Genomic DNA, 12912 nt, shown 5'->3' with positions numbered 1-12912 from the left:
TTTCATTGCCCACGTTTGCATGTCGCGCTATGTCTACCAGCAGTAAGCGCAATAAAACATATACGAGAACATATGATTCCAATATCCCTTTACCATCTCTTCTCTCCCCGGGCTGTAAAGCAATAATTTCCCAAATAATCCCAACTTTACTTCTACATAACCAGCCAGAATTCTGATTGTATCTATAAACAACCTCTGTATTTTAAAAATAATATAATAAATTTCTCTGGCAAACACTGCAAAGGCTCCAAGGAGAGAATTATGTATCAGAGCATATTTTGGGTGAATTGAGTATTAAATTGTCATATCACTAAAAAAAAGGTTAACTTCCTCTTAAGCTTAAAATATAATATTTCTGTTTTTTAAAAAAAGGGACATTTTCCACAGTCGGAAGCACAGTAGGAGGGGTGCGACTCCAGTCAGCTGACATGCATGGCTGAGATATAGAAGTAAAGGCCAATGGGACGGCGCTCTGATGTGCTCCTTATCACTCACTTTGCTATATTTGCTCTTTTGCAAGAATGTAGGGTTTTTTTTGGCATAAAACTGTATGTGGTGAGAGAGGAAGAGAGAAATTGGGGATATATGCACTAAGTAGTGCTCAGTCCAACTGCACAAAGGACATTATAAGGTAGGAGAATATTGGGGCTATGGTGTGAGACTGTGTATCTGCTAATACTGTACGTATCATTGGATTTGCTTTGATCATGCAAGGGTACTGGGAGTTGTATAGAAGAAGGACCATATATTGTACTCTATAACTTCATACTAATTATATGATCCTGTAAAGTCTTCTCTGCACAATGGTAACTATTATGGTATGCCTCCAGTACACTGGTATGCTTTACACTTCTTTATATAAAGCAGCCCTATGTATTATAAATGCTGTATCATCTCCTGGATAAGCTGGTGCTGCCATGGTGCTCACATTGGCTTTCTCTATAGCTCTCAGCAGTCTGATTATGACCACTAGGGGCGCTGTTTTACTAAGGTCTAATAAGCATGCTTTATGTAAGGCAAGCAGCTTGCTAGCCCCAAGTACATGTAAGCAATACTTGCAATATATATATTGTTAATTTCCATTTGCTGAGCACAGAGCTGGGTGCCAGTTCGATTGCAGGGATGTATCTATTAAAATGCCATACACAATGCACTTGACAGTACTTTATTCTAGCACAAATCTATTCTAACACAGCTGTACCTTCTTTAGTTGATGAGATCCAAGGCAGAAGGTATAGGGCAGTCTGGCCCTGCATCAAACACTTACACTTGACCAGGGAGTAAGTACGGGGCTCTATTGGCCAGTTGCACCTACAGCCACTGAACATTACACTATTACACCAGAATCACACACAACTAAAGGGCATAAAAGTGCACAATCATGTCTTGCCAATGTGCTGCCACATGATATCAGTTTTCCTTTGCATAGCCATAAACTGTATCCCCACCTGGGAACTGAATCCAGGTGATTTATGGCCACGCCCAACAAGCTTGGACAGACCACACCCTGGGCTCCGCCCCTGACAGGTTTTACGGACGGGAAGATTGACAAGTCTGTGTTCAGTAAAAGTCTTACACAAAAATGAACACAGTACACAGGTACCATAACACTTTGCCTAGTTATGTATTTCCCTGTGCTAAACACAATTTAGTAAGAGGATTTTGGATTAAACAACAGTAACCACATGATGCCCTGCAGGCTGTATCTGTAAGAACCTATGCGTGGGTGCTTGTGTCTGTGTGTATCTGACTGATAACCATATTTCAGTTGGGCCACTGGTGAAACATTCGTTATTGTTATCAGTGTCATTCTAAATGGCTATGGGGGTACAATCTTTACTTAGGAGATAGGGCTGGGGAGTTTTTACTGTATATACGCAGAGTGCAATATGTGAATAAGTGGCTTTGCTTATCTTGCCATTCTTACCATCATGCACCATGGTGGGTGGACTGTAACATCCTACACTAGACCAAACAACTTGGTTATTCCCAGTGAGGGACTCAACCTTTTTATGACTCTGTGACCTTTTTTGGTGGAATTTTTTGAACTCTCTGCCCCAGTGCAAAATAATCCCCCTCCCTAATTATAAAGGTTAAGGAGACAAATGCTGTATGGCAACAAGAGTCTCAGACTGACCAAGCCTCTGGAGCAGTGACAGGGAATAAACTACATGGGTGCACTGGCCTATACCCCTTATTGGATCATTCTAATGAACGTTAAAAAACCCAGTTTTATATATTTTACCTCTTTCTTATATGAATGTAGCCTTGAGGGCCCTTGCATGACAAGACTGCGTAGACGTTTGGGGCTCATTATCGAACCTAGAACAGAATGGAGCCAACCTACTCTAGTGTACCACTTTCCTGCATTTAATCCCTGCAGTAGCTTTCCAGTATATACATGTAACAACCTGCCAGCTATGGGTCTGTATAGTGTAGATCAGTGATCCCCAACCAGTGGCTCGGGGGTAACATGTTGCTCCCCAACCCCTTGGATGTTACTCTCAGTGCCCCCAAACCAGGGAGTTATTTTTGAATTCCTGACTTGGGGGCAAGTTTTGGTTGAATAAAAACAAGATTTCCTACCAAATAAAGCCCCTGTAAGCTGATAGTGTGCATAGAGGCCCCTAATAGCCAATCACAGCCCTTATTTGGCACCTCCATGAACTTTTATGGTGCTTGTGTTGCTCTCCAAGTCTTTTTACATTTGACTGTGGCTCCCGAGTAAGAAAGGTTGGGGATCCCTAGTCTAGATTCTTGTCCTTGGCCCTGTCTTGTCCAATCCTGTGTCCTGCCCCTAAGGGCTGTAACACACAGGGAGAGTGGTCACACTAATCTCCCTGAAATGCCATCCCACCAGCTAGAATGCAAATCACCGGTGGGATGGCATACGTGGTGGCGTGATTTTCCAAAGACGTGGAAGTTGCCTTGAAAGGAAACTTCCGCGACTTCGGCAAATTGTGGTGCCGCGTATGCCTTCCCACCGGCAATTTACAATCTAGCCGGTGGGATGGCATTTCGGGGGGGGGGAAGATTAGTTGCCTGCGACAAGGAAGATTTGCTGCGTGGCAACTAATCTCCCCGTGTGTCACAGCCCTAAATCTGTGCCTTTTGGGTCAGATCCTTATCACTGTCTGTTTAGTTTTGTTGATATTTTTGTTCTGACCTCCTGCCTGTTATCTGACCCTGACATATACCTTCCCTGACCAATAACCCATGACACTGACTCATTTCCCGGCTGGTCTGTGCTACATTATCTGCCCATTGCATCACGCTTGTTAGCATAATAGTCCTTCACTCTATTGTCTGAACTGGGCATTTGCTATCACCCTTAGTGAATCAGACCATTACATAGTAACATAGTAAGTTAGGTTGAAAAAAGACATACATCCATCACGTTTAACCATAATGCCTATATATAACCTGCCTAACTGCTAGTTAGGCATGTTATATATAGTCATTATTACATGTCTATAGCAGTCTAGTACTTTCTTTATTCTATTTCTTTACTCAAGCCTCCTTCTGCTATGTGTTTGCCACCCTTACCTACTGTACCTCTTTTTGCTCTGCAGGGAGTTTTTGGGCACCCAGACAATAACAAAACCCTCTGGGAAGGGACATCACCTTCACTGGAACTGCATGGGAGTTCCCTAATTGCAGTAGATACTGTTTGGTGAACCTTGGTGACCCAAAGACCCAGTAAGTAACATAAAGGTTAACTGGCTGCTGATAAAGAAAAAACTGATGCAAATGTGTGTTGTGTGAATGATGGGGAACTTTTAAGCTCCATCCAGGCAGGAACTGATGTGAATGATGTAGTATAGCAGTAGCAGCTGCATCAATGTGTCACTGCTACATAAATAAATGTTAAATATACATATGCATTGTTTTCTTAGTCACTCCTAGTAACCAACCCGCAGTTAGTTTTTTTCAAATCTGCCAGGTTGGCGACTACCATGTCTGGCTACTTGGCTTCCTGTCCCTGGCACTGTGGCACTGATCGCCATAAGTGCATGCCCCCAAGAATTCAATATGATATGTGCTTTACGTTTGCATGTTGGTTGTGCCAACCCCGCTGCCGCCTTCCCAGTACAGTACAGCAGGGCTGTTTTGGTGGGGATGGGGGTTTTGGCAGAGGGTGGCATAAACATTTATAATTGGGAGTTGATATTTGGGAATTCAAACCCTCTCCCCCAGCCCTCACCCCCCACCCGTGTACACAATGTACCTTAGGTAGTTCAGCAGAAAACACCTGTACAATTTTTTTATGAGCCCAGAGCAGGTGTCTCACGTACTCCCATTGTCTCACGATTACATCCTCCTTGCTAATTGCTGCCTTCCAGCTACAAATGATTCAGCGGTTTTTGGAAAGGAAAATAGTAAGGCAGCGGCAATAGGCAAACAGTTGCCAAAATGTCCAATCCAATGGCAAGAACTGTGTTCTCTGTAGTAGCAGGGGCCCTGGCACTTTCACAGACCCAACAGTGTCCAACTGGAGAAGGCAAAGGAAGAGTCACATGTTAACTTTCCTTAATTCTTTTGGACCTGGTTTTGCCTCCCCTTTTCCACAATAAAAGGCCAGTTGGTAGACATCTCTGCACCTGGTTTAAAATACTGACCCCCACAGCAAATCCATACAGTTATGTTTATGTGTGTATATTAAAGAAAACAATAAATACTGCTACTGCCATGTTTGCAACTGCATTAAAGCAGAACTCTACCCAAAAACATTAGGAAACTAGGGGGCACATTTACTAATCCACGAACATCCGAAAGCGTCCAAATGCGTTTTTTTCATAATGATCGGTATTTTTGCAATTTTTTCGTCGGCGTCGCGATTGTTTCATATTTTGCGCGACTTTTTCGTCGCCGTTACAACTTTATCGTATATTTTCCGCGACTTTTTCGTCACTGTCACAAAAAATTCGGATTGGTTTTTCCGCTGTTTACTATAGTGCAATACGAAAAAATCGCGACAGTGACGAAATAATCACACAAAATACGATAAAGTTGCGACAGCGCCGAAAAAGTCGCGACAAATACGAAACAATTGCGACGGTGACGAAAAAAAATCGCAAAATTTTCGTTTCTGATCCGTTTTTTTCCCATTCGGGATTCGGATTCGAGGATTAGTAAATTTGCCCCTTGGTGTCCAAGCAACTTTCTAACATGCTTTAAAAGACACGGAAAGTCGTATTTAATATAGCAATTAGTTAGGCACCCCTCAGCAAATATAATCCTTGGGGCAGTGCTTCTCTTTGCTAAACAAAATGCACCAGTCCAGGGTTCCTTCTATGTGAGTTCTGCGCTGTTATCTGTCTCCCAGGAACTCACTGCAGTGATACAGGACTGGCGCACACTCAGCTGAGTGAATAGGAGACTGGTCCCGGACCATCTTACTGTAAACTTAGTGCAGCCCGTGGAGTCCCTGCAAGATTAAAAAAATGATGGCGGCACACTGCAAATACAGAGGGCACCCTGGATTGTTTATATTCTTGGCACACCTGGTTCCGACTCCTACCTGTGCCTGCACCCGAATGAATGGAATACTCGCCAAAAACCGTGAGATTTTTTCAGTAGATCTCGGCTACATGTGCCTGCACCCGAGCGTATTCAATTCATTCGGGGGCAGGCACAGGTAGGGGCATTTTTAAGCATATGGAGCATATTCTCTCGCCAAGTGGTTTACGGCTTGTCGAAAATACGCTCCATACGCTCTATGTGGCATTAGCCTAAACCAGGGGTCCTCAAACTACGGCCCCCCAAGGTTATTTACCCGGCCCCCGCTGCGTCCTCACCCCTGGCTACTACCTGTCTGCCTCAGCATCTGCCACGCAGAAGCAGACAGGTAGTAGCCAGGGGTGATGAGGCAGCGGGGGGCTGTAGTTTGAGGGCTAAATATGATCCGGCCCCCCAACAGTCTGAGGCACCGTGAACTGGCCCCAGGTTTAAAAAGTTTAAGGACCCCTGCCTAAACAAAACCAAACTTTTCAGTTGGGATGCACCAAACCCACGATTCAGTTCAGCCAAAATTCACCTTTTTTCAGCAGTATTTAAATTTGGCCGAATCCATGTGCCTGGCCCAACTGAATCCGAATCCTTAAAATCATTTTACTTTTTGTCACATAAACAAGTTGATTTTTTTTTCCATGCAGTTCTCTTACTGCCTCCATAGCAGAATTTAGATTTGGTTCAGTATTCAGCTGTATCTTTCACCAAGGATTTGGCCGATTCCCAAAATTGTTGATTCGGTGCATCCCTACTTTTCAGGTTGAAACTGAATAGGTGGCAACTTAGAAACAATGTAGCGGAAGCCAGAAGGAGGTGAATAGACTTCTACATTGCTTAAAGAAGTAGGAAAGGTTAAACTCACTGAAGGGTACCATAAGTTATGGACCCCCAGTGACTGTATTTACTTACTTCATACCTTGGGCTCCTATTAGCAGGAAACTGCCCCAGCCTGGGAGACGAGGCGTAGGGCGGATATTTTCGGCAAGCGGAAAAGCTCTTGCTGAAAATACCGCCCTACGCCTCCTACATGTGCCTGCACCCGAATGAATGAGATACACTCGGGTGCAGGCACATGTAGCTGATATACGCATAAAAACTCAAGACTTTGCATTCCCTCGCATTTTTATGCGTATTTCAGGTATTTGGGTATTCATTCGGGTGCAGGCACATGTAGCGCTTTTCCGCTTGCCGAAAATATCTGCCCTACGACTCGTCTGGCATTAGCCTCACTGCACGTGCGTCGGACTCAGGGTAGTGAGGAAAGACAAAGTAGAAGAAGAAGATCACTTCATGGTGCTTGCTGAGAAGAACCCCGGGATGGGGCAGATTTCTGTAAACAGGAGCACACAAGGGAGGTTTGTCGCGCGGTGACTAATCTCCCTGTGTGCCACAGCCCTTAGGGTGAAAACACATGGAGCTACTAGTAGCAACTACTTTTTAATGGCTACTAAATGCCAGAAAATACCCTGCCATAGACAATACTGAGAATTGCAGTAAATGATCTGCATTGTCTCTTTTAGTAGGCACAAAAAGTAGCTGCTACTAGTAGCTCTGTGTGTCTTAACCCTTAAGGGCTGTGGCACACGAGGGAGATTAGTCGCCCGTGACAAATCTCCCTTGTTGCGGGCGACTAATCTCCCCGATATGACATCGCACCCGCGGAAATGTAAATCGCCGGTGGGATGGCATACGCGGCGGCGCGATTTGCGGAAATCGCCGAAGTTGCTGCGTATGCCATCCCACCTGCGATTTACATTTTTGCCGGTGGGATGGCATATCGGGGAGATTAGTCGCCCGCAACAAGGGAGATCTGTCGCGGGCGACTAATCTCCCTGTGTACCAGGGCCCTAAAGAGCCAGTACTAGAGAACAGAAAATGACACTACTTACAATGCCAGTTACATTCATAAAAGACTTCCAAACCATCGGAAATGTTCCATTAACATAAACTGGAAAGCTGTTTAGAATGACATTTTTCCTTGTGCGAAATGGAAAAAACAGTCGTTCTTGGACGGAGTTCCAGTTTAATGTGCAGGAGCTAAAGGCCCTGGCACTATTATTTAGAAGCAGCGCTGAAAGGGTTAAAAGTCAGTGTTTCCATTTCACAACATTCCTGTAAGAACTTTCTACGGCGCCGCTGCCCGAGTGTCGCAATCTTGGGTTACACAACTGTGCTGTGCAGCAAGTGGGAAATGCTAAGTCATCATTCATTAACATGGAGGTGTGAGTCAGCACGGCCGCCAACCCCCCTCCCCCCCCCGCATCACGTTCCTCTCCTCCATTCCTTTGTTTCTCGCTCTGTGATTCCTTTAGTACAAGGGGCTCCCAGGGGTTGTTCACCTTTGAGTCAGCTTTTAGTATTAGGTAATAATCTCAGACAGTTTGCAGTTGGTTTTCATCTTTTATTACTTGTGTTTTTTTAAATTATTTAACTTGGAATTTATTTCACTTTGGAATTTCAGCAGCTATCTGGTTGCTAGGGTCCAAGTTACCTTAGTGACCAGGGAGTGGTTTAAATGAGACTGATATATTTATAGGAGAGGACCTGAACAGAAAGAAAAGTAATAAAAAGGTAACAATAATAAAATTGTAGGCTCACGGAGCAATTGTAGTTTGGCTGCCGGGGTCAGTGACCCCAATTAAAAAGTTGGAAAGAGTCAGAAGAAGAAGACAAATAGTTCTAAAAGTATAAAAATAAATAATGAAGACCAATTGAAAAGTTGCTTAGAATTGGCCATTCTATAATTCCGCCACACTATGCGCAGCATTTCTTTTTGTCCCGCTTTCAGGGTTGCCAGGTTGTCAGGTTTTCCGCCAAATTGGGCTACTACTTTAAGGCTGATGCCACACGTGGCGTTTTTACGCTGCATATTTTCTAATTCTCTCAGCGGCTGAAAAACGCCTGATATCATCATCCATAGAAATAACTTGAAAAGACGCGAAGCAAACCACACAATGCGGAAATACGCTAGAAAACGCCTTAGCACGGATTTTTCAAGCGTTTGCTGAAATACGCCAGTATTTGCACAGCAATCTATTCCTATGTATACGCAAAGGCAGCTGCCAGACCTAGCGGAAATACGCTGCGTTTTTTGCTATTTCGCACTATTAGCACCATGGCAACAGGATTTGCTTACGTCACCAGTACTAGGCTGAAAAACGCCATGTGTGGCTTGTGCGGCGTTTTTAGGCCAAGAAAATACACAGCGTAAAAACGCCACGTGTGGTATCAGCCTAAAGCCCAGATGGGTTTCCAAAGCACAAACCCGCCAAGGTACAGATTTGGCCTATTTTTTGGAGCCTTGGCAGGTTTGTAGTTTTGAAACTAGCCAAATTTTTTTCCCTTAGTAAACCTGACGTGCCTGTCCCACTGCATGCTAGGTAATATAGTTTGTATCTAACAATTAGCTTACAGCTAGAATTAATATAAAACTACAATACCCAGCATGCAATTAGACAGTATAGACAGAGGCTCCCATTTCTATTCTATTTAGGCTCAACCTGTCTGCTCTACAACCTGCTCCCTATGGTATGAGATTGTACCATTATTTTTTACTGTGATGTGTGTGATTTGTTACTTTCTGCAGTTGATCCTTAAGGTACAGTGTCGGACTGGGACCCCAGGGGCCCACGAGAAAACCTTGGACCCTAGGCCCACTTTCCAACCTATTTTTCCTCCTTTCCTCGCCCAACCTGTTTATTCTCCTAGACTCTTTTATTTACATGCTAGCATCTATTCTTCCATCTATTCCTCCTCTTTGTTCCCATTCAGAAATAGGGAATGACCATGAAACAGGCCAAATGGTCAGGAGCAGGAGGCCCCACTGACACCTGGGCCCACCGGGAGTTTTCCTGGTATCCTGGGGGGCCAGTCCGACACTGTTAAGGTATAATTCTCAGGATCTCTTGGGGCTGCTGAGAGTTGTACCCATATGTATATCATGTCTGTACCATTTCTGTAGTGACTTCCCAGCTGGACTGGGCGCAGAGGGGTTTATCAGCCATCCCAGTAACTGGACAGGGGGCACAGGGTTTGGGTAGTGATTATACATTTTAAAAAGGCATGTTTTCCCATATATACTTTTATTTTTTAGAATTTTCTTTCTTTGCACATATTGGGCTAGTTTTGGGCTACTTTCGAAGTGGCTTTTGGCTAGTTTTGGGCTACTTTCAAAGTGGCATTTGGCTAGTTTTGGGCTACTTTCGAAGTGGCTTTTGGCTAGTTTTGGGCTACTTTCGAAGTGGCTTTTGGCTAGTTTTGGGCTACTTTCAAAGTGGCATTTGGCTAGTTTTGGGCTACTTTCGAAGTGGCTTTTGGCTAGTTTTGGGCTACTTTCAAAGTGGCATTTGGCTAGTTTTGGGCTACTTTCGAAGTGGCTTTTGGCTAGTTTTGGGCTACTTTCGAAGTGGCTTTTGGCTAGTTTTGGGCTACTTTTGAAGTGGCATTTGGCTAGTTTTGGGCTACTTTCGAAGTGGCATTTGGCTAGTTTTGGGCTACTTTCAACGTGGCATTTGGCTAGTTTTGGGCTACTTTCAACGTGGCATTTGGCTAGTTTTGGGCTACTTTCGAAGTGGCTTTTGGCTAGTTTTGGGCTACTTTCAAAGTGGCATTTGGCTAGTTTTGGGCTACTTTCGAAGTGGCTTTTGGCTAGTTTTGGGCTACTTTCAAAGTGGCATTTGGCTAGTTTTGGGCTACTTTCGAAGTGGCTTTTGGCTAGTTTTGGGCTACTTTCAAAGTGGCATTTGGCTAGTTTTGGGCTACTTTCGAAGTGGCTTTTGGCTAGTTTTGGGCTACTTTCAAAGTGGCATTTGGCTAGTTTTGGGCTACTTTCGAAGTGGCTTTTGGCTAGTTTTGGGCTACTTTCGAAGTGGCTTTTGGCTAGTTTTGGGCTACTTTTGAAGTGGCATTTGGCTAGTTTTGGGCTACTTTCGAAGTGGCATTTGGCTAGTTTTGGGCTACTTTCAACGTGGCATTTGGCTAGTTTTGGGCTACTTTCAACGTGGCATTTGGCTAGTTTTGGGCTACTTTTGAAGTGGCTTTTGGCTAGTTTTGGGCTACTTTCGAAGTGGCATTTGGCTAGTTTTGGGCTACTTTCGAAGTGGCTTTTGGCTAGTTTTGGGCTACTTTCGAAGTGGCTTTTGGCTAGTTTTGGGCTACTTTCAAAGTAGCTTTTGGCTAGTTTTGGGCTACTTTCAAAGTGGCATTTGGCTAGTTTTAGGCTACTTTCGAAGTGGCATTTGGCTAGTTTTGGGCTACTTTCAAAGTGGCATTTGGCTAGTTTTAGGCTACTTTCGAAGTGGCTTTTGGCTAGTTTTGGGCTACTTTCAAAGTGGCATTTGGCTAGTTTTAGGCTACTTTCGAAGCGGCTTTTGGCTAGTTTTGGGCTGGTTTTAGAACTGACTTTGGCTGGTTTGGAAAAATAAATCTGGCAACCCTCAAATGTTGGTAGGTGTGTGGCCCTTCTCCCTGCTCTGGACAATATAAGGGGCCCTTGGGGACAATTCTATGCATTTCAGTGGAGTTTGGTTTAGAGCACAAATTACTGACAGCGGGTGTCAGGCCGGCCAGAGAGACTGTCAGGGAAAGGGGCTTTATTCAGGGAAACAGGGGGAAGCAGGGAGAAGCTGCCATGCCCGGCCCTCCCTTGCTGCTTCGGAACCGGAGTAGTTTGTCCCAGCCCAAGCCCTGTCGGCGGATGACGTCAGGCGAAGTCACGTGTGTAGGAGCCCAGAGCGGGTCGGGCAGCCCAGGAAGCTGACAGGGGACAAGGAAGCGAAGTGGAAGGATGGGGCTATGGGACCGCTCCGCTAATTCCTCCCGAACGGTGAGTGGCGTGTATTGGTACTGTCGCACCGAGCATGTCGGGTACCCACAATCCTATGCGAGCCCCTGCGTGTGCACGCAGGCATTTCCACGGACACTGTCACTTATATAATGCTCGGCTGGCACTTAGGGCTTACGTGGGCTTTTCCAGTGTTGGATTACAACCCCCAGAATCCTCTGCAAACATTATAATTACTATCCTAGTTATCTATGTAATAGATAGCCATATATGCAGGCGATAGTTTATAGGCAGTCAGTTATATCTATCTGCTATCTGTATATCCTGCATAGAGCTGGCACTGAGCAGCCTCAGGCACTCCAGCAGTTGTACAACTACAAATCCCTGCAGCGCTTCCTCCATATGTTGCCATTATCGTAACCTTCCATCTCCTTCCAATGGATATTTTATTTAAAAATGTCCTTTTGTGGCCAAAAACACCCTTTCTTTGTGTGCATTATTTTGTTGTTGGAAATTATTTTGGTGCAGTTGTTTTGGTGTAAGTTCCCCTTGGAAGTCATAATAAGGTTACAGATATAGGGAATGCCTGTGTATCAGTTCCTAGCAACTTTGCAATTGGTCTTAATTATTTAGTTTTTTTTAATAATTTGCCTTCCTTTTTCTGCCTTTTTCCAGCTTTCAGTTGGGGGTCAATTGACCCCCCCCCCTGCACACAACAATGTATCGCTCTCTCAGGCTACAATTTTATTGTTACTTTTTTCTTACGTATCTTTCTGTTCAGCACTTTACCTTTTCATTTTCCAGTCTCTCATTCAAATCACTGCCTGGTTGCTAGGGTAAGTAGAACCTTAGCAACCAGCTGCTGAAATACCAAGCTGGAGGGCTGCCAAACAAAAAGCGGAATAACTAAAAACCTGCACAAAATAGAAAATGAAGACCAATTGCAAATTGTCTCAGAATATCACTGTCTGCGTCATACCAAAAGTTCATTAGAGGGTGAACTACCTTCAACCCAGGGAAGGGAACAGATTGACAGATCTATAGACATTGGTGGAAATTGCAGTACTTTCCTCGGGTGAAGGTGATAAGTTTTTAGATGCAACCTGAAGCAACAAGTAGCAGCAACCAAACGCTCCCCGGTGCAAGATTGCCCTTAGGTAGAGATCTGTCACATAAGGTTGGGCCATGTCTGCCAGTCTGACATTTGGGATTCACTCAGTAACGTGTAGTTCAGCGACGGTCACATGGTTGTTTTGTAACTGGCTACGTGATTACTGTAGCATTCCTGCTTCTGTCTGTGTGAGAGCGGCATACCAAGCCTTTACTTTCATTTATAGAGCGAGGAGGTCACATGTTTATGTTCTTACATGTATCCTGTAGGAAAAATGCCCCAATGTCCCGAGTTTGATTCTAAGCGGGGCAATATTTGTAAGGAGTATGTATGTCTTCTCTGATTTAGCCTGGGCGTTCTACAAGTGCAGGTATGGGACCTGTTATCCAGAATGCTTGGGACCTAGGGTTTTCCTAAGGAGTCTTTAAGTAATTTGGATTTCCATACCTTATGTCTACTAAAAAAATCATGTAAACATTAGTGAAACCCAATGGGATTGTTCTGCCTC

At 44.4% G+C, this 12912-nt stretch overlaps 1 protein-coding gene across 2 annotated transcripts in view; it reads left to right on the top strand.

Moving 5' to 3' along the window:
- The first annotated feature begins 530 nt into the window (after positions 1-530).
- Positions 531-12912, top strand: part of bach1 (BTB and CNC homology 1, basic leucine zipper transcription factor 1) — a 35590-nt gene continuing 23208 nt past the window's right edge. Inside the window, exons 1-2 of one of the 2 annotated variants that reach the window (XM_012958024.3) lie at positions 531-631; positions 3573-3699. The gene's annotated coding sequence lies outside the window, so the exon portion shown is untranslated. Of the gene's footprint in view, positions 632-3572; positions 3700-11156; positions 11336-12912 lie in introns of those variants that run through there. The other variant, XM_002939146.5, reaches the window with a different exon arrangement.

Source organism: Xenopus tropicalis, chromosome 2, assembly GCF_000004195.4.
Source record: "Xenopus tropicalis strain Nigerian chromosome 2, UCB_Xtro_10.0, whole genome shotgun sequence".
Classification (NCBI taxonomy): domain Eukaryota; kingdom Metazoa; phylum Chordata; class Amphibia; order Anura; family Pipidae; genus Xenopus; species Xenopus tropicalis.
The sequence above is the reverse complement of the archived record's forward strand: the minus strand, read 5'-3'. Positions and strand labels throughout refer to the sequence as shown.